Consider the following 27,004-nt stretch of genomic DNA (forward strand, 5'->3'; position numbering starts at 1 on the left):
TACCTGCTGAAGATCGATCAAAGCTACTCCTGCATCTCTGAGTCAGCAGCAGTAGGAACAGTGTATTGATGGACTGGCAAGGGCAAAATAATGTAGGCACATCAAGAAGCGTCACCTGCATGGGTCACAAAAAGGAAGAATTAAAATATAAACAATTACATACGTTACTGCTACTTACCACAAGCTTAAAAAAAAAAAGAGCAAAACCCAACTGGAATTCCCCCATAAACCACTCACCATAAGGCTCTGAAACACTCAATTTTCATCAAAACCTCATTGTTGCTCATCTAGAATTTCTGTCTGCTTTGGATGTAATCCAAATACAAAGAGACGACAATTCTGCAATTTATGAAGCACCACTTACAAGTTGTTAAACTTACGCCACATGAATCCTCATTTAAAAATCTGAATGACATACAGTCTTTACAACTCATGTAATATTTAGTGTATTTTGAAGAGCAGTTCACCATGGAATTCCACGAATATATATTTTCACTACATAAGATGAAAATTTAGCCCTGTTTATTTCAGACAAAAGCTTTAAAATAGAATTTAAGTACATGCTAATAGAAAAGGCTAATATAATACATAAAGGTATAAGCACCTTTTTTAGAATCTCATTAATGATAATCCAGTTCGACAGTATTTGAACAGCCTTCTCAAGCTCAGTAACGTTTACATAATTCTCATACTACCTAACTCTAACTTTAAACATAAGACTAATAAAATTAAAAATACATCTTTCCTCCTCACTGTTTGACATGGAGGCACCCTAAAAGTCAATTCAGGCAGTCAACAAGCTCCAAACAGACTTTATTCTAACCAGAGCTGTTGAATAGAATCCAACTACAAATGGGGTCTATCAGAAATTATTTGGCACCCCAACAACATTATACAACACAAATTCAGATACCAGTTAGGAATTCAATTACTACACAGCCGATGCAAATTTCAAGGGGATTAGACCCCAAAACTCTAGAGTGTTGGTTCAAAATAGGCATCTTCCCAGTCTGTGTCAAGGTGAGGACTCTCAAGGGTACCCGAATGACCGGTTACCAGGTTGGTAAAGTGTCTCAGGCCCCAGTGAATGTTCCATAGATAACCAGTCTAAGGATGAGAGACTTCAACTGCACACCCTCTGCTCTGAGGAAGACCAACTCAAAGTGGGTTTCTGGCAGGCTCCATTTATACCCTAGTTGAATTTGAGCTGTGGCCATTTATGGTAGTTCTCCAGAAACTTCTCTCAACTGAGGCATCTCATTGATCAAAGGACCTGTCTACCAAGGGACCTAGCTGTCGATCAGCATTGAAGTTTCGGGGAGCAGGGGGAAATGGGGACGGGGCAGTGCATCTGCCACACTGCTCTTTAGAATTTGCATTTTCTGTTGGACAGCAAATACTGTCATTTGCACTAGCTATAGACTCCTCTATTTACAACTGCAAGTTGTATTTAAAAATACAGTATATTATGCTATCTCAGCCTGCAGAAGGAAGACATGCTTAGCACACCACTGCAAGATATATCTTAAGGCAGACTCATGCAAGTCCTGCAGTGGAAGGAAGCACACAAGTGCCCTGGCAGAACAGATATACAAAACTTTGAAAGTTTCAAAATCAGTTTGCCTTCAAGAAGGGGGAACTTTCTTCCCTTTTTGACCATGTATTTATTCTCATTTTTTAGGCAGTGTAATTTACATGCACAGTATGTCCTCATAATAATTTGCTTCTTACAGCACATTTTAAGCACCATAGAGTTAGAAATCTAGTCCTCAAAACCAAGCAGAGAGCAGAAGGTGCTGGGATTCCCCCCGCTATACCCCCTGCTCCACACTGGCTCTCCCTCACCTGCCATCTGCTCAGGTAAGGGGAGATGGGGAGCAGCTGCCCCCCCTGCCTGTCCCACACAGGAGGTGGTCATGATGCCACAAAGAGAAACTGCCTCCATATCGTGTTTCAGCCAAGACTGGGTTCCTCAGGCTGGAAACTCGTGCTGTCCCTCTGACACACTGAAGTGGCAAGTGGTGGGTGCAACCGGAAAACACGAGGAGCCAAATCCCCCTTCATGTCATTTGCCTGGACCCAGGAATAATACTGCAAACCACCTACCCAGGCACTCCAATCACATTTCAATTCAGCAGTGATTCCTGCTTTGAGGGAATGAACCAATTTGTGTCCCCCGCAGAAAACGTAAGGCTATAGCAGACCTTTCAACAACTCTGGAGAGCTAATTACACAACTTCAGAGTGCTAATTACCTGTTTGGCAAGAGGTCAGACTCTGGGGCCTCCCTAGAAATTTTTTCAGTTTTGTAACATGTTACGGCATCTCCTGTCCTACTCCTCCAGTCCCCACGCACTTTGGGAAGGCAGACCTGGTACTTTGAAAGAGTGGCTGAATAACAGAATCCTGTTTCTAAGTCCAGGCAAGCTCCTCAGTCCCTTCTTCGTGTTCTGCTGCTGCCTGGACAAATCTTTCATTCTCAGCTCACTGTAAGATTTCACCTCTAGTAAAGAGGGAAATCAGACCTTGATGACATAGTCTTCCATCCAGGCAAAACAATAAAGAGCTACCTAAACTAAAAAAATGCTCTTACCTATTTTCCCCTAAGGCTTATTATTCCAGGTGCACACTCAGTGTCCACATTGCAAGTTTTTTCTTTACAATGGACAAAGCTTAAACCACAACAGAAAGTCTCCAGTGTATGACAATCTATCCACAAGAGCTTTCCAAAGAGAGTTCTTAACTTTGACAGAAAAACTATTAAAAAAAAAAAAACAGAGAGAGAGAGACGACTACCGAGTTTTCTCTTTAAGAGTTCAAATAAACATATGCCACACTTATGAAAACATAAACATCCCCAAACCTGTAACACCACCACTTGGATCCCTGTTCACACCTATTTAGAATTGTATGAATCCTTTCACATCATGTGTCACATTTGGCAAAGCTTTTTGCAGCTGTAGTTTAGGTGTCTCAGCCATAGCTACCATTCACACATAGAACAGGGCACAGGCCTCTGAGTTCTACGTAATTTCACATTAGCAGAAAAGTGAAGCTCAGCAGATGTTTGGTGATGGCGTGAAGTATACAGGAACAAGACATACAACTGTCTACAAAGCATCTGTGTTAGAACACACAAAACTTTTTTTTTTACTTCCTTCATGACAAGCACACTTACTGCTGACGGCCAATTCCTACACAATATTAACCACCATCATTACAAATGCAAACCCGTCTTCACCCCCACTCTGAGCATACTGTCCCACAGAAACCTGCAGCCCAGACAGCTGACAGCAGCCGGGACACCGAGCCGAGGTCTTCCTTCTCCTTGTCCTCCTCTGGATTTCCTCGCTTCTGCCTGACCATTCCAGGCTGCTGTCCCCCTCCTCTGCTCTCGATGCTGCTTATCTGGATCTCTTTTGCCCTCTTTCCTGCCCCCTGGGTTGCTCAGCCAGCTCACAGCCCTGCTGCTTGCCCAGCCCCACCCGCCACCGCAGCCACAAACCCACCCCGATTCGCCCTTTGGCCATCATGTTGTTCCCGTTCTTGTGCAAAACCGTGTCTGGCTTTGCACTCTAGCTGTAACAGTTGCACTCTTTCAGTGTGCTTGCATTCAGGGTCAAGGCAAGCCAGTATTAATGACACACTGATTCACACATTTTTAATATGCTGATGTTACAGGCTCTGTTTTGGCTACCATGTCATGTGCTCCTACAGTGGCCGAGACAAATGGACTATGCGTTTCTACTTTTTAACTTCTCTAAAATAGTTTAACTCTCTTTTGATGTTCTTTAATGTTATTTAACATGAAACACTGAATGTATGTACCCATTAATACTTCATATCCATAAAGCTGTTGTCTCATATGTACAGAAAAATGGAAATAAGTATGGTACTATAAACTGTTAAATAAATGTTCCCAGGGTCAACACATTACAGAGTCTCTCATCCTGCAGAACACTAAGAGCAGTTCAGAGTCCAGCACTCTCTGGCCTGGTTCTTTCAGATACTCCTTGCACAGAAGGAGTAATGTTTAATATCACATTTACCTACTTCAAGACAGCTGATGTTACATGGGATGTCTGATTTAGCAGAGTGATACTATATATGCTGCAATCACAGGTACGAATGTTACACTTCACAAAATGCACAGCAATTGCAATACACAGTTCAGCCTCAATTACCAGTTGCTGTAACATGCTCTCTGTCATGACACTGGGCATCACCAGGAAGACACACATGGGTTACAATTAGCTCAAGCTCATTGCTCTCCTCAAAATACCTCTGCTACTTCTTCCATTTTTATAGTCCTTGCAGGGTGCGGCAATGTATTCACTCCCTGCCCTCCCTGGTGCTGGTCCAGCCAACTCCGGAGACATCACACTCCATCATCAGCACCACCTGCTGATCCCCTCAGCTGCTGGTAGCTGTTCAGGGAAAACAAAGGCCACCCTCCAGTCCCCTTTGTGTTGAGATGCAATCAGCTGCTTTGCAAGAGCTGTAGTCAGTCACAGCCTGCACTGTTGCCACAGCTCACAGCCTCATCACCCTTGCCTGTCTCTGAGCATTCTTCATTGTAGGGGTTTATTGGTCAGTCACAGTCTTGGATTTGGATCCTTTTCTTCAGTGAGGAAAGTAAAGCAAGCACTATAGAGAGATGAAAATACTTATTCTGGGTTTACGATAGTTATATTGCTGCTAAATTAGCAAAAACAATTAATTGCTGTTAATGGAGACTTCTGAGTCAAGTATGCATATGGAATTTCTTCAGACTTCAGTTTGACATGCTTTCTAAGGAATATCAGTGCAGTGTGAATAATCTGTCATGGCAAATTTAAGGAGTGGTATTTTCTACAGAGTTATAGAAACAGTGAAATTATTGTTGGAAGAAAAAATAATATACGGTAAGGAAAGATATACTCTGTGCAGATTAATTAAGGCTGAGACCTAGAATTGTTAACCTGTGAAGGTAGTATTAGGTTTTTCTGAGTAGTTAAATACTGGCTTTTATTTGTCAAAAATGACAAATCCAAAGAGTATCTAATTATTATTCCCTTGAGATCCTGCCCATTTTTTTTTAGATATCTATTTTCTGTATGGAATGGCAGCAGGTGTCATTATCTTCCATAAACATTCATAACTTCTCCCTTCTGTCAAATGCTGTGTGTATATGTATTTTCTTTCAGTTCATAAGAACTACTCCTCCTCTGCCCAGTGTTTCTGTTGTATTACCTAACAAGGTTAGAATCTCAATTACATTCTTTCCCTAAGTGTCCATTGAATTCTTAATCTACAGTATTCAGATTCTTTTTGAAGGTTAGGAAGTCTATAGGAATATTGACCTTATGAATATATTCATAAGCTTTTTGTGAAAAATTCTCATTTAAAAATCATATCTCTCCTTACTCTATACTACAGTAGAATATCTGGTTTGAAAGACTGTGCCTTCAATTGTGCCCACATGAACAAACAGCGAGGAAAAATGTGGACCATGCCTAAAATGCAAAAGGTGAGAAGACTGCAAATGGATATAGCTTATGACAATAGAACTGGAAAATACAGCATGGGGTTTAGCCATCCCACCCCACTGGAATTTCTGTTGCTAAAAAATTGTGGTATCTTCTAGGCAAGAAAAGATATCTCATTTGTGACGCACTGAAACAGCAAGGTTTTTGTTGTTGGAGGGTTTTTTTGAGGGCATGAAATTCATCATTTATTTTTACTCAAACAAAAGAGTAAAACAGATACAAACTTGTTTTCTGTTTTTTAGAAATAATAACTCCCCTGCTGTCATTTCCAAGTAAAGACTAATTAGACTTACAGAGGTATTTCCAGGAAGAAGAACATAAAATGTAGACACCTGATCTTGAGAAACACCAAAAACTTGCAATGCCAGTGAAACTAATGCCAATAATAATAGGGGATTTGCTTATTTATTGTTTTCACTTTGTGCCCAGTTTCATATTCCCTACAATGTGGCCCATGCTGTGACAAAAAATAAAAGTTCAAATATATTCTATTAAATATGTGCAATTTCAAAGCAGGTTACATACTTTGCCTTGCAGCATATGGATTATTTTTTTCTTCCCAAAACAGAAAGAATTGTTCCACACTCTGCAAACAGTTCTTTTATGATCTGCGAATTAGGATTGAGATATTGCATCATTAAAAAACAGAAACTATGAGACTGTTATATGTCTGGCAAAAAGAATTTTCAACCTCATTTTTTCTTCTGTTCCTAGCAGAAAGCTAGTGTTTGAGGTGGTGTTGATATTCATATAGTCTTAAAAGACTTTTCAGAAAATTGAAAATCAAACTTTGAATACACCAATGTATTTCACAGGTTAAGTATTGTGTAGGTTCATTATCAAGTTGAAAGGGACCATTAGATAACTTCATGTAATCTGACCTCCAGCATGCCAAAATGTATGTATTTCCTTCCCCCAAACACACCTTTCTGAAAGGTCTCTGCGTCAAATCCTGGTGTGGGCTTTTGCTAGTTTGTCTCAGTGGTTAACGTCTTGTTAACACCTGGGCATTATTTTCAGCCTTGTCTGGCTTCTAGCCACAGATTTTTTTGTTCTGTTTCTCTACATACCTAAGGATGGCTTCAGAATTAGCATTTTCTCTACAAGTGTTTTTCACCTTCAACAGAATAATCAAGATACTTTTTAATTTTTCTTTGGAGAAGTAGCCCAAGCTCTTTTAAACGTCTTACTGAAACATGAGTTTTTCAACATAATTTTTTCATCTTTTCTGTACTTTCTCCTATATTTCAACATTCTATCAGAACTGTATGTTTTATTCACATAACTGTAGAATTTGTAGTATTTATACAAAATAGGGCTGGGAAGATACTAGACAAATTCATCCAGTTCATCCACCACTGCAGGGCAGGATCAGCTGTACAAATTCTTGATCCACGTCTATCTAACCTGAAAACTGCCACCACTAGAGAGTCTATAACCTCTCTAGGCCATCTATTTCAATGCTTAACTATCTTTCCCACTAGAAACTAAATCTTCTAACTAAAATGGGGCACAATACTCCAGATAAGACCCTCCTAACGCTGAACAGGGATTACTTCACAACCTTGTTATCCCTTCCAGTAACATATTTGACACAGCCCTTCACTCATTTTCAGCTCAAAATTCACAGTAAGTTCTGAAGCTCTCTTCTGTAACATTATTATCCAGCCAGAAGTCTCCATCCTTGTATTTGTTCAGATGACTATCCTAATATTGTTCTCTCCAGCCCTGTATAAAGAGGTAAAATTACTCCATCCATATTCACTGCTGCCTCTTTTTTACATTTCTAGGTCTCATCAGTTACTCTAGGTTACAACACAGCACTAAAACAGGGTTAGTTTCTTTACCTTATGATTCCTCAAGTCTCTCCCATGGTTCAGCTTTTCAGGAATGTATGTAATCTTTCAATAAGGCATTTATTATTCCTAGGGATGCAAGCCAGTATTGTGTAGTGGGGAGCTGTTAATGCTAGTCAATAATGTGTCTTAAATTCTGTCCCTCTGTAGCATTTACGTGTCTTATTCAGAATTATCATGTATGTGCCTTGCTCAAACTTAGCACATACTCAGACTTCTCACATTTGTGTGCCTTACTGAGAGCTTAAAATCTTTGCCAGATGATAGGTGCCTACAGCCTTTATTTAAAAAATCAAAGAGAGATTGCACTTAGCAAGACATTTACATACATACTGTAGACTTTGTTTTATACTGATAGAGCAATGTAATTGAGAATGAGTTATAACTTAGCATTTTGGGAACATAAAAATTTGAGGTCTGATGCTACAAATAAATTGACATGGAGAATCTACTCTGATTTCTTCATAAGGTAATTTACAATATCAAGTGTCAAGTTACTACTGGAAAGAATCGTATCTGGTTTCTGTATAATACAGCATGGTTCCTTGAAAAGCATCAGGTTAAGTGTGTCATCCCCCAACCCTCCTGCAATTTAACATGAAACTATTTTAAATCACATAAACTAATCTCTAAGTATCTTGAACAATCTGTTGATAAACTAGTAGAATTGCCATTTATGCCATACTTCACATATTTAGTGTCCATTTTATTTACCAGACATAAATTAGAAATAATATTCCTGAGATGTGTTGCATGTCCTAAGACGTGATGAACATGGTGCATCTAAAAAAATCAGTGACCTGTCAAATGGCCATAGCAAAAATGTGGCAAAAATGTGCATAGTAGAAGATAGTGTTGGAACACGAAGTCTTGAACAGACTCAGGTCTTGCTAAATTGCAGGAATAACAAAATACTGATCAGTAATTAAAACTAGTATTTTGCAAAGACTAACTTTGATAAACCAAAAAAATTAACGAGGCAAACAATACTTGAGTTAAAGACAGAATGCAGAGGAAGCATGGATTGATTTTATTCAAAAGTGCAAATACTGTTTGGGACTTCGATTCCTGGTAAGAGAGGGCAAAATGGTCAGGAAGGATTTAGTTGGAGTTGTAAGCTCCTTCCGTAAACAGGTTATTTAAAAAGAGAGGAGAAACAAGAAGAATGGAAACAAAATTGGTTAACAGGTATATTCTGTGTATTAAAAATTGGGCAGTGTAGAAAAATTAGAGCACAGAAGAGATTTAACTTAGACCTCACACAGAAAATGAAAATGAATAGCAAAAAGTTTTTACCCATAAAGACAAATGTGCTGTAACAGGCTTGTTGGTGTTACACACTGAAGGCAAATCTTTTTGCTACAATTTAGGTTAAAGACCGGTAAGAAATTAATGGCACGATACTTAATGAAAATGATAGGAGAAAAGAAACTTGGAACATTAGATTCCAGGGGGCAAGCAAAACTTTTATTGCTTACTATGAAGAAAATTAGGGACCCTTAAACCTTTGTTGCTGAAGTAATTAATGCATGGAACTCTGAACTGAACGGAAACTACCATTAATCACAGAATCACAGAATCAACTGGGTTGGAAAAGACCTCAGAGATCATTGAGTCCAACCCTTGGTCCAACTCTAGTCCGTTTACTAGATCATGGCACTAAGTGCCATGTCCAATCTCAGTTTAAAAACCTCCAGGGACGGCGAGTCCACTACCTCCCTGGGCAGGCCATTCCAATGCCTGACCACTCTCTCTGTAAAGAATTTCTTTCTAATATCCAGCCTAAATTTCCCCTGGCAGAGTTTAAGCCCATGCCCCCTTGTCCTATTGCTAACTGCCTGGGAGAAGAGACCAATCCCCACCTGGCCATAACTTCCCTTCAGGTAGTTATAGAGAGTGATGAGGTCACCTCTAAGCCTCCTCTTCTCTAGACTAAACAACCCCAGCTCCCTCAGCCTCTCCCCATAGGTCTTATGTTCAAGTCCCTTCACCAGTTGTGTTGCTCTTCTCTGGACCCGCTAAACATGATCTTTTGTAACTGCAGTTTTCTGCATTCACCTAAATGCTTGTTTACGGCTTTACAATTATTACAATGGAAATACTGTATATTTCCAAATGATGAATAAAATAATATAACAACAGAAAAGTAGTGCGTGCTTTTTTGGCAGGTGGCACTACTTTTTGGTGGGAACCATTATACGTATACATTATCTTATCCATCATCACTTAAAGGCAATATTGCTCACAATTAGGTGACAGGAATGTTGCACTATGTCCTTGCTTCAAAAGACCTCATTGGAAGCACCTGCTGTGGATTTTAAAAATTCCCACAGACTGGACCTGTCCATAAAGAAGAGAGCAACTGAGGTTTTCTGAACTCAAAAGTATGCTTGAGTCTCAGGTGTTTCCTGGGACTTAAACAATTGGCAGCTAGAAGAGACCCTTGGGGATGTTTTGTATATCCCTCCTCCTTTCTACATACTCTTCTCTGAACATCCAGTTTTGATCATATCAGAGACAGGGTGCTAGACTAGTTGGACCTGTAACTTGACACATCACTACCTTCTGGTGCTCTTATGTATGTCATATGTACAATAACAACTTGGCAGGACGGCCAAATTTGTGTCAGTTTGTGTTGACAGTTTTGCCAAGGAGACAAATCTTGGTATGCCTACCTAGCCATTTTTCTTAGTGTATTAGACCTGAATAGTCAGTGACTCCTAGAAAATTCTATAGAGTTTTTTCATTGGTTTTGTGGGGTTTTGTTTTGTTTTGTTCCCCCTGGTAAAGCTAAAGTTTCTTCAAAAACCAGCTTGAGCAGAATCACTGCTGAAACTATCTTTTCCCTTGAGAAACTGGCAGACATAAAACAATCTTTTGTTCTGGTAGAGTCTGTGTCAGGAAGCTTTGTTTTACTACAGGGGGAAACTTTGTTGAACATGTAGGTTTTGACCAGTTTTTGAGTTTCAAAGAACATTTCTGAAAGTGTAGAATTCTTTTCTTTAGCTCTTAAAAAGAGCCAAAAAATGATTTTTCCATTATTTGGTTTGTAGCTTAAGAAACCTTTCCTATGAAAAGTCCTCTCAAATTCTCATACATATACATTTCAGTGATAATTCTGCATTTTTTAATCAAAAAACTCTTTGAATGCTTTTGTAATGCTTTTAAGTGCTACTGACATGAGTGTTATTCAATGCCATGCATTTTCAATAGTGAACCCTGAGGTTGGTTCTTCAGTATGTATTGTCAGATCAACATTAACCATTTCATGTTTCTAGTGAATGCTAAATGACAGTTTATATCCCAGTGTCAGCTGTGACAAACACATTTATACCTACGAACAAATATTTCAAGGGAATGAATATGCATTATTACTCTACTCTCTAGTTCACTCTGTTGTAACTTACACAAGTAGCTATAGCCCTAGCTCCAATATTGACACAGCCACTAAAATTTATATATGATGAGTTACTCACTAGACTCAAAAAGACTACTCACAGTGAAAAAGATGAAGGCTCCAGTCCTGCAACCAGTTTTCCACACAGTTATACGTCCTCCAATGATAATTCCTACAAGACAAAACAGAACGATGAAAAATGAGAATTTGCCTCTACCCTCCAAAACTAAAAATCTTTCAAACAAACCTTGAAAAATTAAAAGAAAAATTTATTATTTAGTAATAAATTACATTGCCTACTAAAAAGTCCATAATACTAATACCTTTAATTTTGGGAGAAGCAGATGTGTGTCTTAGACCTAAAGAAATAATTTTTGCATTCCCTGATTAGCTTAATAGGATAATTGGCATACCACTGATTAGAGAAAATAGCATGTCTGAGAAAAGGACAAGCAAATCCTACCGGAAAAAAAAAAAAAAAAAAGAAAAGATCATTTTTTTTGTTTCTTTTGACAAAAGAATGGCTGAAAGAAATAAAATCTATTTTCTGTGTAGCCAGATTTTTAAGACAGCACATTCAGAGTTTAAAATTTGATAGTATTTTTTCAGTAAGTTTCATAGTCTGTTTATGTTGTTAAGATTTAATTTCAGATAATTATTACAAAAAGAGTGGAGGACTACCTAGTAATTCCTCTCAGCAGCAGAACAGGAAGGCCTGAATTTGCATCAGTTTAGAGGTAGTAAGGGAGTGTAAATGTATGTTACCTAGAGAGGAATATTTCATCATTTCTTTTACCCCTTAAAAACTAAATAAAACAACTTTTGTGTAAATTTCAAGTGACAGAGATTTAAGAGGAAATGCTTCAAGTCAGTCACTGTTGAAATACGTCCCTGACTTTCTAACCCTTCTTGCTTTGCTGCTGCTAAACAATCCACTTACTGTGAAGCCCAGAGTTGATATTCTAGGCTGAGATGTGATAGTGCAAGTGTTAGAAATGTAGAGACAGTAGTGGTTTGATTTAAAACAACAATGAAAGCAAGGCATCCAACAATGCATTTTTCCTCTGTCAGTAAGAGTTCAATCACAAGACAGTCAAGGATTAATTTTAAAAATACATATATGTGGTTGACACTTCTGGCGATGTCAATAAGAACAATAATACTACATGATGTTCCATATTATTAACTTTCAAATTAATGTACAGATATTATACTGGATATTAAATTATTGGATATTAATTTGCCTTTGAATTCATGTACAAATTTGAAACTACTAAGAAAAGTATGTAACAGTCTACATGTTACATCTTCATTTCTTATGTAAATATTTATTATTATTAACAAAAACAATTGTAACAGAGGACAAGTGGCCTAGTTTACATTTAGATCCAGTCTTAGAGAGGAATGAATTTTTAAATCAACCATATTTATGATACAAAAATATAATAATACTGAATCCAATTGGTGTCTCACTAATGATCTCATTAAATTAGTTACATTCAGAATGTCCAATTTACAGCATACATCATTTTTCATCTCACATCTTGTTCAGCAGATATTTGTGGATTTTCTTCTAGTTAAAAGTTATTTTTGTAAACACTAAAAGAAGAGTAAAAACCCTCTTGTGCTTATTTTAGTCTTGTTCTACTTAAAATTTATTTTCTTGCAGAACCATTGGATAGTTCATTTTCCCTTTTCATATATGACCGTCACTGATACTAACAAGTACATAAGCAATGCAACTCAATATACCATGATCACCATTGTAATCTTTACCATTGCCATTAGTTTGTTAACATTATTTTGTGGTTATTCCAACACAGAAAATTATTTTATAGATCTTAAAATAAACAGCTTGAAGAGGCTTTTCATTCTAATATGTGTATATTTGAAAATCAATGGACCACAGGCTAGGGCAAACATCTGTGCCTGCGACTGGACTACACATAGTAAAATATTTCCAGATCCTGTGATTATGTTTAGCTAAAGCTATGTCTACTGTCCTCTGGCTTCCCTACAGACTTTACAGTACCAAGGAAGGACCTTCTCAGGGACTGGCAGAGTCAGAGTTGATTTGATGGGTACCAACTCTCTGGGACCCTGGGCTGATGCAAGAAGGAAGTTTTGGACTCATGATCTATATGCACCACGACAACTCTACCACAAGCACATATCATAAGCTCCGTTAGTTTGAAGTGCCAAAGTTGATTTTCAGAGAACATTTTAATTAGCAGACTGTCATCTGACCATCTGTCAGATAACTCAGGCTATAAAGCAAGATGTGCAGTACCTGCTCCTATTGCCCATACTTGCTGGCCTTTTCTCACCCTGCAAATTTTCCACAATGATCACAGGCGTGCAGACCTTAGTCCCTTGTCTCTAAGCCCACACAACTTCCTGACACTTGTTTTGTGCTGTTGGACTGAACACCTCTGTCAGTAATGTTCCAGATAACAAAAATGATCCAGCATGGGAGGAACTTGCAGGTTCAAAACACAGAGAGGGAGATGCATTTACATAGAGTTTTTAAATTTCAGAATTTATTGCATCATAATACAACTCTGAAAGCCTGCATGGCAGTTTGATAAAGAATAATGCAGGTGGCTCTTAATGACTGAAAATTCTGTATGTGCTGCTAGTGGACAACCATGAAATTCTACCAGTAGGTCACATCCCTTCAGAAGACTTTTCTCAGAGGTGCGTGATGGTATGATGAGACACAAAAGACAGAATTTGGAACAGGCAAACTTACAATTAGATACAAGGATGACATTTTATAATTCCATAAAATAGAATTCTATAACATAGGTAAGTAGAACTATATGGAGCAAGCAGGTTTTCATTTACATGTGCATAGAGTTCTAGATAAATTTCAAATGAAATACACACAAACATTTCTAGTTCATTTTCTGTCAGTCATGCTTGGTGTTAGTTTAAAGGAAAGATATGTTATTTTCATTAGTGTTCTTGTGAAAAGCATTTCATGCAGGACCTTCTTTTATGTTCTGTTCAATGCTGTTCATTACACTCAATTCAACCAAGTGGCTCATAAAATAAGACAGATGAGTGGAGTTTTTTTATTTATTCCTGACCTAGCAGGTGACAAGTATGAAAATCTAACTTACTTGTTTCATTGTTTCAGGGAGTTACAGAATGTATGAGTCATTAAAATGAGAAACGAGAAAGAAGAGTTAAAGGGGAGAAAAAGCTTTTTTTTCTCATTACTGAAAACTGTCATTATATGAGTTACATAGTGAAAACCCCTTGGTGATCTTTTTATTATTAAAGACAACAGACACAAGGTTTGTGGCTGCACGTGCAGCCTTTCAGAGATGGACTTTGTAAGAGAGTACATAGACAGCTTTAAAAAAAAGCATGAAGTCTGCCACAGTATCCTCTGAGCTTGCCAATAATGCTCAGTGCACATGTTGATGATGGTTGAACAAAAACCAACAACTGATCCTCTGTTGCATAACATGTTGTGGAATGATCATGCCTTTGCTATTAAACATCTAACGTATGTTGTTTTAGCTGAATAGTTTAAAAGTGTGAACAGAAACTTGAAATGTTGTGTTAGGTAAATGTTAGGAGCTTTGCTGGTCCTGATTCTGATCTATAGAATTTCTTGTATCCCCGAAGTTTACCCATACCAGTTTGTCTAATAAATGACATTCTCTACATAAACATGTATCTTAAATGGATTAAAATACATAAGTAACTGTGAAAGCCTGGGGTGAACTGAAGGACAGATGTTCTCAGAGAGGTGAGCTTCTCGATCGCCAGCTGAGAACACTAGTTTCTATTGGTCATGCCACAACTTTATCAAGATGAGAAAACAATCCTACTATTAGATAGTCAGGTAACTGCGTTCTTGAGAACTGGAGGGTATAAATTTGATCCCATGGATTTAAGAAGGAAAATAAACTGTAAATGTTTCAACCCATTATTCAAGTGTTTCCATGGCAGAGCAATTTCTGAAATCTTCATAGACTGGAACCTGTTCTGTATTTTATAGAAGGGCTGTACATATTAATTCTCAGAACAAAAATTCTAAAACTTGTCACCCAAGTAGCTATTTCCCAACACAGATGTCTAAATAACCAACAGTAATAATTATTCACGCACTGTTTATTTTTTACTAAGTCCCTGTTCACCTGCTACTTGTTCTGAAAACTTTTCTGAGACTTAAATTTCTAGATACCTGAAAGAAGGATGTTTTATTACCTCTTTTAAAGAAATACAAGTCCTTTAAAACCTACATGTTTTGTATTGTAACCCAATAATGAACAACTGAGAGCCCTGACTTATTCATATAGTTGCATAGGTTTTATCAGGATTTATCCCACAATCATTTCTGAAGCAAAACCATAGTGGTTTTAAATATAGCGTTCCCTCAGTTTGAACAGAAGATCTAACAATATGAATGCAATTACATGACCAAAAGCATTATCACACAGTATAAGGATACAGTGGTCATCAGTGACAGTTATCATTATTCAGCAAGTATTCATTTCTATGCTAGCAAGCAACTTTACTCTCTTGAGCATTTCTGTAAGGTAACTTAATAAGTGCTGATTTTCTAATGATTCACATTCTCATCCAGCATTCAAGAAAGACCCCTGGTATTCAATCACATTAGTTCTTGTTCCCTCACTATTTTTTTATGTTAAGCTGATATAAAATTGACATCCTCCCTGTATGCTAATGCATCTTCTCCTTGAAATCTTTTAACTTGTCTAATGTATTTCCCCCACTGTTTGAAGATAATTCATTACTTTCTGACTTTAAAAATCTAAGAACTGAAACAAGCTTATAGACTTTACCTTTGAGATCTGATTAATTTCCCTTTTTATCTTTTTTTATTTTTTTTTTTTTTTGAATGGCCTTTTCAGCAATGTGGTAATCTCTCAAGAAGGATATTTTGGCTTTATAATACTTTTTATACTTACTTAGTTCTGGTAAAGTATTTTTTTGTACAATTGAAGTATTATACTCAAAATCCTTCCTAAGTTTTGCTTCATCAAACACATACATTTAACTTGCTCAAGAATACTTTTGGAATGCGTGTGTTTTTATATTTACCAACTGCATAATTTATTGTTCTTAGAACTTAATTACACCCTCCCTCAGTCTGTTTACTTTAGCAGGGAAAGTATGAGTGGTGATAATCAAGCCCAAACATTTAGAGACATAATATCACACCTTACTTTGGAGGATGGGACTAGGGGATGCAATCCCTAATTTACTTGTATATATTCCTGTCTTGACAGTTCTACCCACTATTTCTTTCACATTTGGAAGAGAAATAGGACATATAAAATGGATTGTGTAACAAGTACACCAGAAGTCTGCTTGAAACATGTTTTGCCTACCACAGGAGTAAAAGGAAAACCCCTATGACCTCTGGAAATAGGAGGTTGTAATTTTTAGAACCATTGACTGTAACCATGCTATTTACAAAATTCAGATAAAATGAGTGCCTACTAACAATTGTTACTGTTCAGTGTGTTTCTGACAAGTCTTACCAAAATTTTTACCATATTTGTCTCAAGTGTATTTAATCTTTAATTGAAAAGCAAAGGGAATGTTTTTATTTTAAAAATCAAACCATGCCCTACAGTTCTTTGGAAGCATGGCAAAAGAGGAACATAACTTTGAGAGTATTTCTAAGAGTTACTCCCCAAAATGAACTTTATATCTCCTTTATGTATTTATTTTCTAAGTATCTCAGTCTTATCAGCTACTAAATGAAAACAATCTAGTCTGTATCAGGCCACATCTAAAACATTGCTTTCATGCATATTGGCATATTATGTTAACATTACATTTTGTCACTAGCCATGATTTTTGACAAATATTCTAACAAAAAAAACATTTTTTCAGAAGTAAGCAAGATAATTACAAACTTTTTGGATAATAATTCTGTATAAACAGGCAATTTTATTATTTTGCATAACTTTTAGTTATTATATTTCCCCTTGTATTTCTGCAAAAGTAAACATATTACTAGAATCATCCCCACCCTGACACACATAGACAGGTATAACTTAATAGATAAACTGTCTTTTAATTCCTTAACTAGACTAATCTCCAAAAGTTTACAAGAGGTCTGTTTCAGCAAGCAAAACCGTATCAGGGGAATGCATGTGCATACTTTGCCTCATGGTGGTAAGATGAACTAACAGATGTCATGACTCATTCAGATTTTGTTCTTCTGTCTTGCACATTTCTATTTACTCTAAACATCACTGGAAAGCTTGCCCTGAAAATAGCTATTTTACTTGGCAGGGGTCACCATAGAAAGTAGCTCCCAAAGACATGATAAAGGCTCTGTGGATAGGAAATCTCTGAGCTCATTAGTTTATTACACAAATGGACAAGATAATAAGCTTCAGTCTCTCAGCTTTGCTGAGAAGCAGCAAAATAAACTTTCACGTTTCATTGTTAGCCAACGATACCAAGTAGTTTCATGTGGACTTCACATTAGAAGTATGATTCAGCACATTAATTATATTAATATCTCAACATATAAAATCAGCTTACAGCCAGAGCACCTAATATACCCAGAGTTCATATTATGATATATGGCCTTTTTTAAATTGCTATTGGTCTTTTCTGTAGTATGAATTAATGTGCCACAAGTAAACAGTCATTGTGGTATTCAGGGGAAGAAAACGTGTTTATATCCATTCCGTCTTTTTCTCCAACCCATTTAATACACATCCGACCCTGAAGATGTTTCTAATGAGTTGGTAAGAATGGCAAATAATAAACTTCATTAACATTTTACTACAATGTGTGTGAGTATTAATTGTTGCCAATTCATCAACCCTAAAGCACATTAGTTCTGGAAAGATTTATTTTATCTGTTCTATATTTATGAGTACAATATCATCTTCAAACTATTAGTAAAAAAAAATGCCTTTTGAATATAAATTTTAGCACTGGTATTCTCCTGTCTCAAGCTGGACTATATTTCCTATTTTCCTATCCTAGGAAATATTTTGCTCATTAGTACTTGAGTTAAAATTATACCCATGTGATTTAGCTTGCTCTTCGCCTTTTTAATCGCTGTACTGGTAATTCCTTGGAGTCCCACCTGTATTTCACCTGAGATTCTGTTAGTTAACACTTTCTTTCTCATCTGGTTCATTTACTGCTGCTATGGCCACTAGCTTGTATCCAGTTTGTGATGATAAGTTAGACATCTGCACCAGCCTGAAAAGTGAGTCTCAGAGACATTTACACAAGGAATTAGAAATAGATGTAAATGCACAACAGGACTTAAGCACTGCCTGGAAAAGTTTAATGAACATGTTATTATTATGCAAGAGAAATACATAGATTGTTGCAGTAAGTAACAATACTGATGGAAGTGTTTTCTTTTAACTTCAGCCTTTCAATATACAAGGGAATTTTGTTTGTAGCATAAACTTTCTATCAAGTATAATCCACTTTGTGTTATGCCCCAAACCAGAGATATTGGTATTATATACCTCTTGTTGTCACATCAGAGGACCAGTTCAACAGAGACAATTAAGTCCTCCAACTCTTGTTCATGTCATGCCAGGAGAAAGGAATGACTGTTTGCAGTCTTCATATGCACATGAAATGTTACAAGGGAATTTTCTGGAAAAGAAGTCAGTCTCCTTAGTTTTTAGAGTTCTTAATTCTTCCATGACATATGTTCTTGTTCAGCATGTAGAGAATGCCAAGATCAATTATTCTTTATAACAATGAATTCTAGGAACTCTCCTTAGATAATAAAGAATAACCACTCAATTATATGCTGCTAGAAGTTGCAGATACTATGCAATTCATAATAATATTGCAAAGTACAACAAAAAACTTAAAAGAAAGATCTATTAAAATAAGCAGCCTAAGTCAATCTCTCCTGGATGCACTGGACCTTTAGTTTCACCTGGTTAGCCCTTTGGTGAACCCAAAGACTACTGTGACAGAACCTCTCTTTGTTTTATTTTTGTTTTCCTGGGAAGCAACATGCCTCAGCCTGTTTCTGTCATAGGCTTGTGACAGGACATCTGCTGTCAAATGGGAACACAATACTTGTCAGTAGTAGATTAGAAAGCATGTGGACCTGCAACCTGGCATGTAAAACAGTATTTAAGCCCTTTCTACAAAGTTACAGGAAGAGCACTAGTCCTGGGAGTGTAGTAAGATAGAAAAAGGAAGGGCATAGAGATCAACACTCTAAGGCTAACTGAACAAAATTTGAAGAAAACTTTTTAAAAGAGAAAAGAGGTTGTCTGCTTTATAGAATCAAGGATGATACTTCAAAATACAGAAAAGTACAAGGGAGAAACAAAGTCCTTGCACATGGTGATTTGAAAACATGGGGCAAGCTGAAAAGACCAGGGACATGCACTAGAGCTCTAATGAGGTGAAACCTAGAATGCACCAGTCAGCCCAAATGCTCTACTTCCCTAAATAGTCTACACAGACCACACAGGAGCCATGCTGCGCTTCAGTTTGTTTGTGATCAGGATGAAGACCAGGTTCTTGTAAAATGTTATATTTATCCCTATCTATAAGTCTAGATGCAACCAGAAATATTTGCTCTGGATATGGAGCCGTACAGAACAATGAGATGGAAGTCGCAAAAAAGAAAGGTAGAAAAGTAAAGAGGCAAAGAGTGAGAAGATAGCTCTGCATCTGTGTAGGCCTGAAATCTGCCTGGCAGTAAACATATCAGAAATTGTGGACCACTACAGAACTGAGAACTGGCTGACAATCTGTGCCACACTGTCTAAAAGAATATTTAACTGAAACAGTGGCTGTACTTGATAGACAAGTAGTTGGGATTGTTTTACAACCAAGCGTGACATTTCCATGCTTCTAAATGATTGATGAATGTTAGCCTGACCCAAAACGCTCTGGTTTTGCTAATAGTTTGTTGTTGCTGTTTGTTTTTGTTTTTAAAGTGTTCAAATAAGTTGTTTCTTGTACAATTGTTCATGGGGATTTTCAGAACAATGGCGTTTTGGACATTTTGGGCCTTTACAGAAAAGAAAGAACATGGAAACTAATTTACAACATTACTTTATTTGCATGCCAGAGGATGTTGAATAACAGTCTCTAAACAATCTTTTTTTTTTTTTTTTCCTGCATGAACATTTAGGTGTGTTTCACAAAACTCAGCTCTAAAAGTATCGTTTTACTTTTCCTTGTAGTGTTTCCAAACCCTACACACTGTGCACAGGGCAGAACTCCAGAACAGATGCTTAGTCACCCCAGCCTAGATTATGCTGTGTTCCTCCCAGATGGTTTCTTAGCTCAGTTTTTGTAATGACAAAGAATTTTTGACTTCTAACCAGGTCTTTACAGTGCTTCTTCAAGCTGCAGGAAAAGTTAGCAACACAAATATTTGCTGTCCTCTTTTATAAAAAGCATCACTATATTGTTCCATAAAGCAATAATCCTTTCACAATAAGGTAATTGTCTTCATGTTTATTCACCAAGGAGCTGGGTTACTGCCTGACAACGCAATACTGTTTTATTGAATAAGCATGGTGTTTCCAAAATAACTTTCAGACATTCCCTGAAATAGCTTCATTAGAAATACAACCAAGACTTCTTTGATAACCTTGCTGTTTTAACTGCTTATACAGGTGCTATTAATGTTACGTATACCTTTCCAATGTAATGCAATTTTTAAATGTTTGCAGTCTTATAATCTTCTTTGAGTGAATGATACTTGCAAGCCAGTTCTATGCCTCATCCTCCTCTTTGTCTTTGAAAGAAAGTAATGTGATTTTCAATTCAAGCAAGAAGTTGGGAGCAGGAAGGTGTGATGACTCCTTGCCCCTGCTTACTTTAGCAGTGCAAGAAGAAACTCTGCGAAAGCTATTCTCACTGTTGCACTGTGACACTACTAGGGTAAACACAGTAATAAAAGGTTGTCATGTGTTCTTCCTTCTCTCATCGCATTTATACACCACTGTAAGGGTCTCACAGTCTTTCCATTTACATGCTATACTCTGTTCTGGAGAACACCTGACCATAATTTGTCACATCTGAAAGTATTATTCATACTAAGTCCAGCAAGTCTGTTCATAGGCTTCTCTGTCACTATGTATCAGCCCTAGTACTGCCTTATGTTTCTGTTAGCAGTTCGTCTGGTGAGCTATACCAAAAACTATTCCTCTAAGAGAATATTTTGTTCTAAGTAATTCTAAGTAATACACAAAATGTCTAGTAGCAAATTTTACAAACACATAGCAAGTATCTTTGCACAAAGCTGTTTAGATTAAAGGTTATTTCAAAGTCATCAGCATCAGTTCCCAGTAAATGCTCTCTTATGTTTGAATTAAAAAAAAAAAGGTTAGAACAATAAACGACTTTCTTAAGACAGTCATTACCCTTCTGACTTGTGCATAGGCCATTTAATGACTCTCACGTATCTTCCTTTGTGTTAACAAGACATAAATTCAATTCTACCAACATATTGTTTTCCACTAAATTTTATAAACAGTTCATATAATGAAAATCCATCACACATCACAAAGGAGTGAACAGGAATGTCTCAAATTGCACTGCTTCATTTGCATAACTCTAGATAGGTTACATATTAACAAGTTTATTGGGGTAATGATTTTACATGCTAAACAGAAATGTCTTGTGTACACTGCTATCCCATTCTTGTTAGTTCATGTACTATATAAGTGTAATCTAAGGTACGTTAAGTTTCTGCAGTTTAAAATACTATTGAGAAAACAAAAACAAATAGAATCTCTGGTTATTCTGATTTGTTTGCATAAAAGTCATCCTGTTGAGTCTCACAAAGTGCCTTTGCTGCAGTACACTAAAAAGTATGAAGGAGATATTAATTATTCCATGCAAAGTGACTGGTAATCACTTACAAGTCTGTTTGGGTAATAAGCAGTCAAACTTTTGATTTTTTAGGGACAAGTGGTATAATTTGTTGGACCAGCTGGTACAGTTGGGAAAAAAGAAACAAACTATTTTAGCAGACATCTGAAATAGTCAAACAATTCCAGCCAGTATACACTGGAACAAGTACTTTCAGTTGCATTTGGTTAAGTAACCACACAATTTTAGAAAATAGGATAGATATTGGAGGAGAATAGTAGTAAGAGACGAGGTGTTAAAATTCTTGGCCTTGTGAGAAAGAGGCAGAGACAGGCAGTTAGCCATTTTGAGGCCAAAGTATTGTATGGCTTTTTTTCCCAAAAAAAAATATCTATTTCCCCATCATTCCATTAAAGATATTATCTCCCTCTGGAAACTTACTTCACTTACAGCTTCAACAACACTACACTTCTGATTGATGGCTTAGTGCACAGATGATGCATCTGTCACTTGCTCTTTGGCAGATATTAAAAAACAGTAAAGCTGTAGAGATATCCTTCTGAAGGTAGGTACTGGATAAAGCCTAATATAAATCAGAGCTCAGAACCTTAGTGTTGTGATCTACTGCCAGAATAATCCTACTCTTCTTCAGCTTCAAGGAAAATAAAACGTGCCCAGATATAAACCAGGGAGTTAGTACTATACTGAAAGAAAATATGTTAACCATCAGTTTTGGCATGTATTGTATAAATATATAAAATTAGGCCCTGAAGATCTGAGCTGGTGAAAGAACTCATTGCCTAAATTGGTGCTGAAATAGAGAAGAGATACAGAAATCGCAAACTGAGATGCCAAATCCCTTTGCTTGTGTTGCTTAACCCTGGAAGTCCTTCTTTTCCAATCACTTTATTAGTCATTGTTCTTATCAAGAAAACAGAGCTTGTTTGTTTTGAACACCCTTCTGCTACAATGGGAGCTGTACCCAGATTTTCCATTTCTAGGTGAGTGTTCCAGTCACTAGGCCATTGTGTAAGACAAAGTAGCACTATCATTCTCTCTGTATCTCTCTACCTCCAGGATAAGTTTCACATCTGTAATTATCTCTCAGACAGTGTAATCTCCTACTAAAGCCTTGAAAGAAGACAGCTTTTTATACACATTCCTGTACTTGATGATTTTTTTAAGCTTTGATCTAAACCATTGTTAATTAGTGCTATGAAATCTTGCTCTCTTATTCCCCCCTAAAAATAACCCTTCTTCTGAAGACCTGCAGAAGATTATCACTCTATAAAAAGTACCATGCTTTATTCTTTCAGCACATATTTTAAAACAGAGCTTCTGCAATAAAGGTTAAAGAGGCTTTTAAAGCCTTTAGAGATATTCATTGCAGTCTTGATACTTTGCTCATTCAAGTCAGCAAGTTCCTATTGATTTTGGTGCAGCCCAAGAACAATAAGTTAACTCACTATCTACATCTCCAGTATTGGTATAGATTTTGAATATGATGTTAGCAGCAGAAAATAAAGAATGATTCACTAATGTGAGAGGTGTAGGTTACATTCCTATTAATTAGGCTTCCATTTGTCCCATTGAAGACCACACAAAAAATCTATGCCTGGGCTCAGGGGACTTAAATTTAAATTATGGCCAATTTCATTCACGATCCTTGGACAGTCTGCAAACACACAGAACTCAGAGACAGAACTAGACAAAGAAAAGAAGAATTTAAGTAAACACTACAAAAAACTTGGCAGAAATATATCTATGCTAAGAAATTTCAGGACCAGACGGGATATTACATTATTTTGCTAGATGCAATGTTACAAGCCATAGAACTCCCTCTAGTTTCTCTCTGTATCATACCAAGAACATATTTTTCAAAAGGTGTCCAGCTTTGACTTCTTTTGAATCTCCCCATCTCTTCATGCTTGGTTCTAAAGGCAATTTATATTTTCCAAAAGCAAGCAAGAAGACAACAGGAACAACAAAAACACATCAAAGTTTTAGGTTTTTATTTCATCTTAATACACCTACATACATTATGAATATCACCCTCTGTATTTAAACTTTGAAAAGTTTCAGATTCTCAGTCATGAAACAGCTGAGCTCTATAGAAGCCAGACGAATATTGGAATTCCTTTCAGTCAGTGTTGATTCTGAGGATTATTCCAGACTAGTGATGCCTGATATAGTCAATCAGTCAAGCTGCTTGAGCAATCTGCTCCACTACATCAGTGCATATTTTGTCTATTTCACTGTCATCGCTGAAGACGTTTGCCATCTTCTCAATGCAGCCCAAAATTATAATGACTATAATGATGTATTTACTTACCATATTTTGCACAGTTTGGGTACATATGTTAGTCCTGAATATTTAATAATGTGATAGATATCATCTAATTGAAGGGTTTATGATAAGCTATAAGCGAGTTTTACTTCAGCCATTTTCCATGCAGGTATGTACAACAAACTTCAAATGATACACAAGCATATATGGAAATTTGTAAATAGAAAACATTTTGTAAACACAAGTTCCCAATATTCATAGACATTTCTGTAATGCAGTCAAATTCAGAATGAGAGAGGTATTTAAGGTATTGTCTTTATCTAGCCAATATACACTGCAGAGAGCAATGTAATTTTTCTTGCATCGTGCCTCTAGGATGGTACTCAACCTTTTATTATAAAGTTGATAAGTAGTAGTTAGGACATGAAGATTAGAAATCTGATGAGTAACCTAGTTCAGAGAGAAACATTTCACCCTAAAGAAGGAAGAGTGGTTGAATCAGGGTTTTCATGTGAAAATGTCATGTCCCCCAAATACTTCGACTTGTGTATCATAAAGTGGCCCTCAAGTAATACAGGCAATCTGATAACATAGAAGAGCAGATAACAGTCCAGAGCTGAGTCCATAACTTTGTGTTTATATACTGATTTAATGTAGCTTAAGGAACAAAATCAGTGAGAATGCAGAAGCCTTTTCTTTTGATTTCAAAAAATAACCTATATCCAACTTCTATCCATATAACCTTCACAGAAAAAAATCTGTGTAGTTGAAACAGCAACTGATTCTTCGATTCTTTTTCTTTTTTTTTTTTGTTCACTGGCATGATTAGACTAGATCATAATGAAAATCAAAGGCACAAATTAAAAAAAAAAAAAAATCCTTTCTAATCACTCCATATAAATAACTACTCTAAGTTGGATCTTAGTTCATATATTAAGAATTAAAATATTAAAAGACACATTTTAAAATATTAAAATTTAGTGCAAAGCTTTCACTTACTGAATATTTTGTTGTTCAATATTGGACCTGCCTTTATTAATAAATAAATAAGAAACAGAAAAAGATTTAAACTAATCTTTTAAAGATGTTACTGAATATACTGAATGCTTTTCTAAAGCAAGGTCTTACAGCTGTTGATAGGAGAAAATCTACTTGTCAATTCAATTTTTCATAAATCTGACATCAATTCTATATGACACATTCTGGCATTATTAGCTGCAGCTTTGCTGATTAGGAATTGCTATCTAGTATTTCCATAAATTAGACATCATTAACAGTGACAGGCAGGCACAAGGAGCTGCTCTGCTAAAGCACAGGTCTCACACAGGTCTTGTGCTATAAGCCAGTAAGGAACTTACTTTGTAAGAAGCTGTATGGCCTTTGATCTCTCTAACATCAAGAGTCTAAATAAAAGATAATTCATAATTGCCATATTCAAGTATTCAGGAGAGGTGCTAAGGTGAGGGTAATTTAGAGATGCACCACACTATCAAAAAACCCCATTTTTTTTAATATATGCCTAAAAACTTCCTCATTTTACCTATCCAAGAAATCTTACTCTTGCATCCAGTAAGTTGAGTATAACAGAACCAAGTCCTATATTTGGCAACAAGGAAACTGTTTGCATTTATTTTAAAATGAAGCAGCCAAGTTAGTAAAGATGATGTGTCATAATATGTATTTGTAGAATTATCCCATTTGTTTGGCATAACTCACCATCTATTATGTGTTATACAGTTATAGTCCAGAGTACTAAATTACAGCTCATTTTGAGTAAGCATAAGAAAATCTGGTATATACAAACCATCTTTCCCTAACACGTGGAACTGCAGAACTCATGATAGAACTATGCATAATCACAGTCTTAAATATCCTGCCAGGTTGCTCTACTGTCTACAAGATTCCTCTGAAAGGAGATGCAGCATCCTCCTACAGCTTGTTTGCTAAAACAGGCAGAAGATGTTAATCCTTCTGTTTTCTGTAAAACTCAGTTCTGTAACTGATATTGTGTGTGCTATGTTCACCCCTACCAAATCAAACTCGTCAGAGAATTTATATGAAAAACACTTAGTTTAATGCAACTTGTAATACATAACAAAGCCAAAATGGTTATTGAGCTGAAGGAGATCTTTGGGATCTGAAAGACTCATGGATTTAAAATGAAGTTTTAAGTTACTTAGAAGTTCTTAGAAGGACAGATAACAGTTATGGGAATTGCATTATTGGATATTGCTGCCTAAATGAAGATTAAAAGTGTCACTTTGAGAATTCAGTCTTCTCTTTGGACTTTGTAACATTTTACATTTACTTTCTATACACTATTGTAAAGGGGCAAATAGCAAACACTTCTGTTCCCCTTGAATAATTTCACAAAATGTGTGAATCACACGCCCTTGTATCTTAATTACTGCTCTTGCATCTTAATTAAAACTGAAATATACATTTTTTTTATTTCTAAATAATTTTGCAAGACTACCTCTACAATGATAAAATTAAGATATGAAGGTTATGTTCTTTCCTATGGTACTGAATTATACTGGCTTAATTTTAGAATTGTACTTTTGGACTGTATGTTCAAATAAATAAACAAATCTGGAACCTGGAAGGAGAATTCTGTACTTGTAACAATAAAGTTATGAGCTATATCAATGATTTGTAGATGTAAACAATCCAGTATGAACATAGCTCTCACACACAGTTCTTTCAGTTCCTCCCTTTTTGTCTCTTACTGCTTTTAGTTCAAAATGGGATTGATAGTTTTCTATCTTAATTTCTAAAATTCTGCATGTAATAAAAGGATGAAGATATAATTATTTTATTTTTTTTTACTTTCCATTTTACAAAATGAAAATATAAGAATAAAATACACAAAAATATAAAAATCACTACAATTGTAATTAATTGTGAGAGCTTAACATAATAATAGTGGTTTATGGTCCTGAAAAGCTACTAAGTATGGATGAGAACTAACTGAACTGAAAATTTTGCATTCAATTCAAAAATAGAGTTGAATTTTCAGGAGTTTTATGGGGAGGGAATAAAACTGTTTTTCCTAGCAAAACACACTCAATGGCTTTATACCTCAGAATAAAATTTAGTTAATATGC

At 36.3% G+C, this 27,004-nt stretch overlaps 1 long non-coding RNA gene across 1 annotated transcript in view; it reads right to left on the reverse strand.

The window, feature by feature from the left end:
* The window catches only part of LOC110357916 (uncharacterized), a 108,865-nt gene that overhangs the window by 12,118 nt on the left and 69,743 nt on the right, over window positions 1-27,004 (reverse strand). Inside the window, exons 6-7 of the long non-coding RNA XR_002411909.2 lie at window positions 10,882-10,952; window positions 4-115 (exon numbers count right to left, since the gene is read on the reverse strand). This is a non-coding gene — a long non-coding RNA (uncharacterized LOC110357916). The remainder of the gene's footprint in view (window positions 1-3; window positions 116-10,881; window positions 10,953-27,004) is intronic.

Source organism: Columba livia, chromosome 4, assembly GCF_036013475.1.
Source record: "Columba livia isolate bColLiv1 breed racing homer chromosome 4, bColLiv1.pat.W.v2, whole genome shotgun sequence".
Classification (NCBI taxonomy): domain Eukaryota; kingdom Metazoa; phylum Chordata; class Aves; order Columbiformes; family Columbidae; genus Columba; species Columba livia.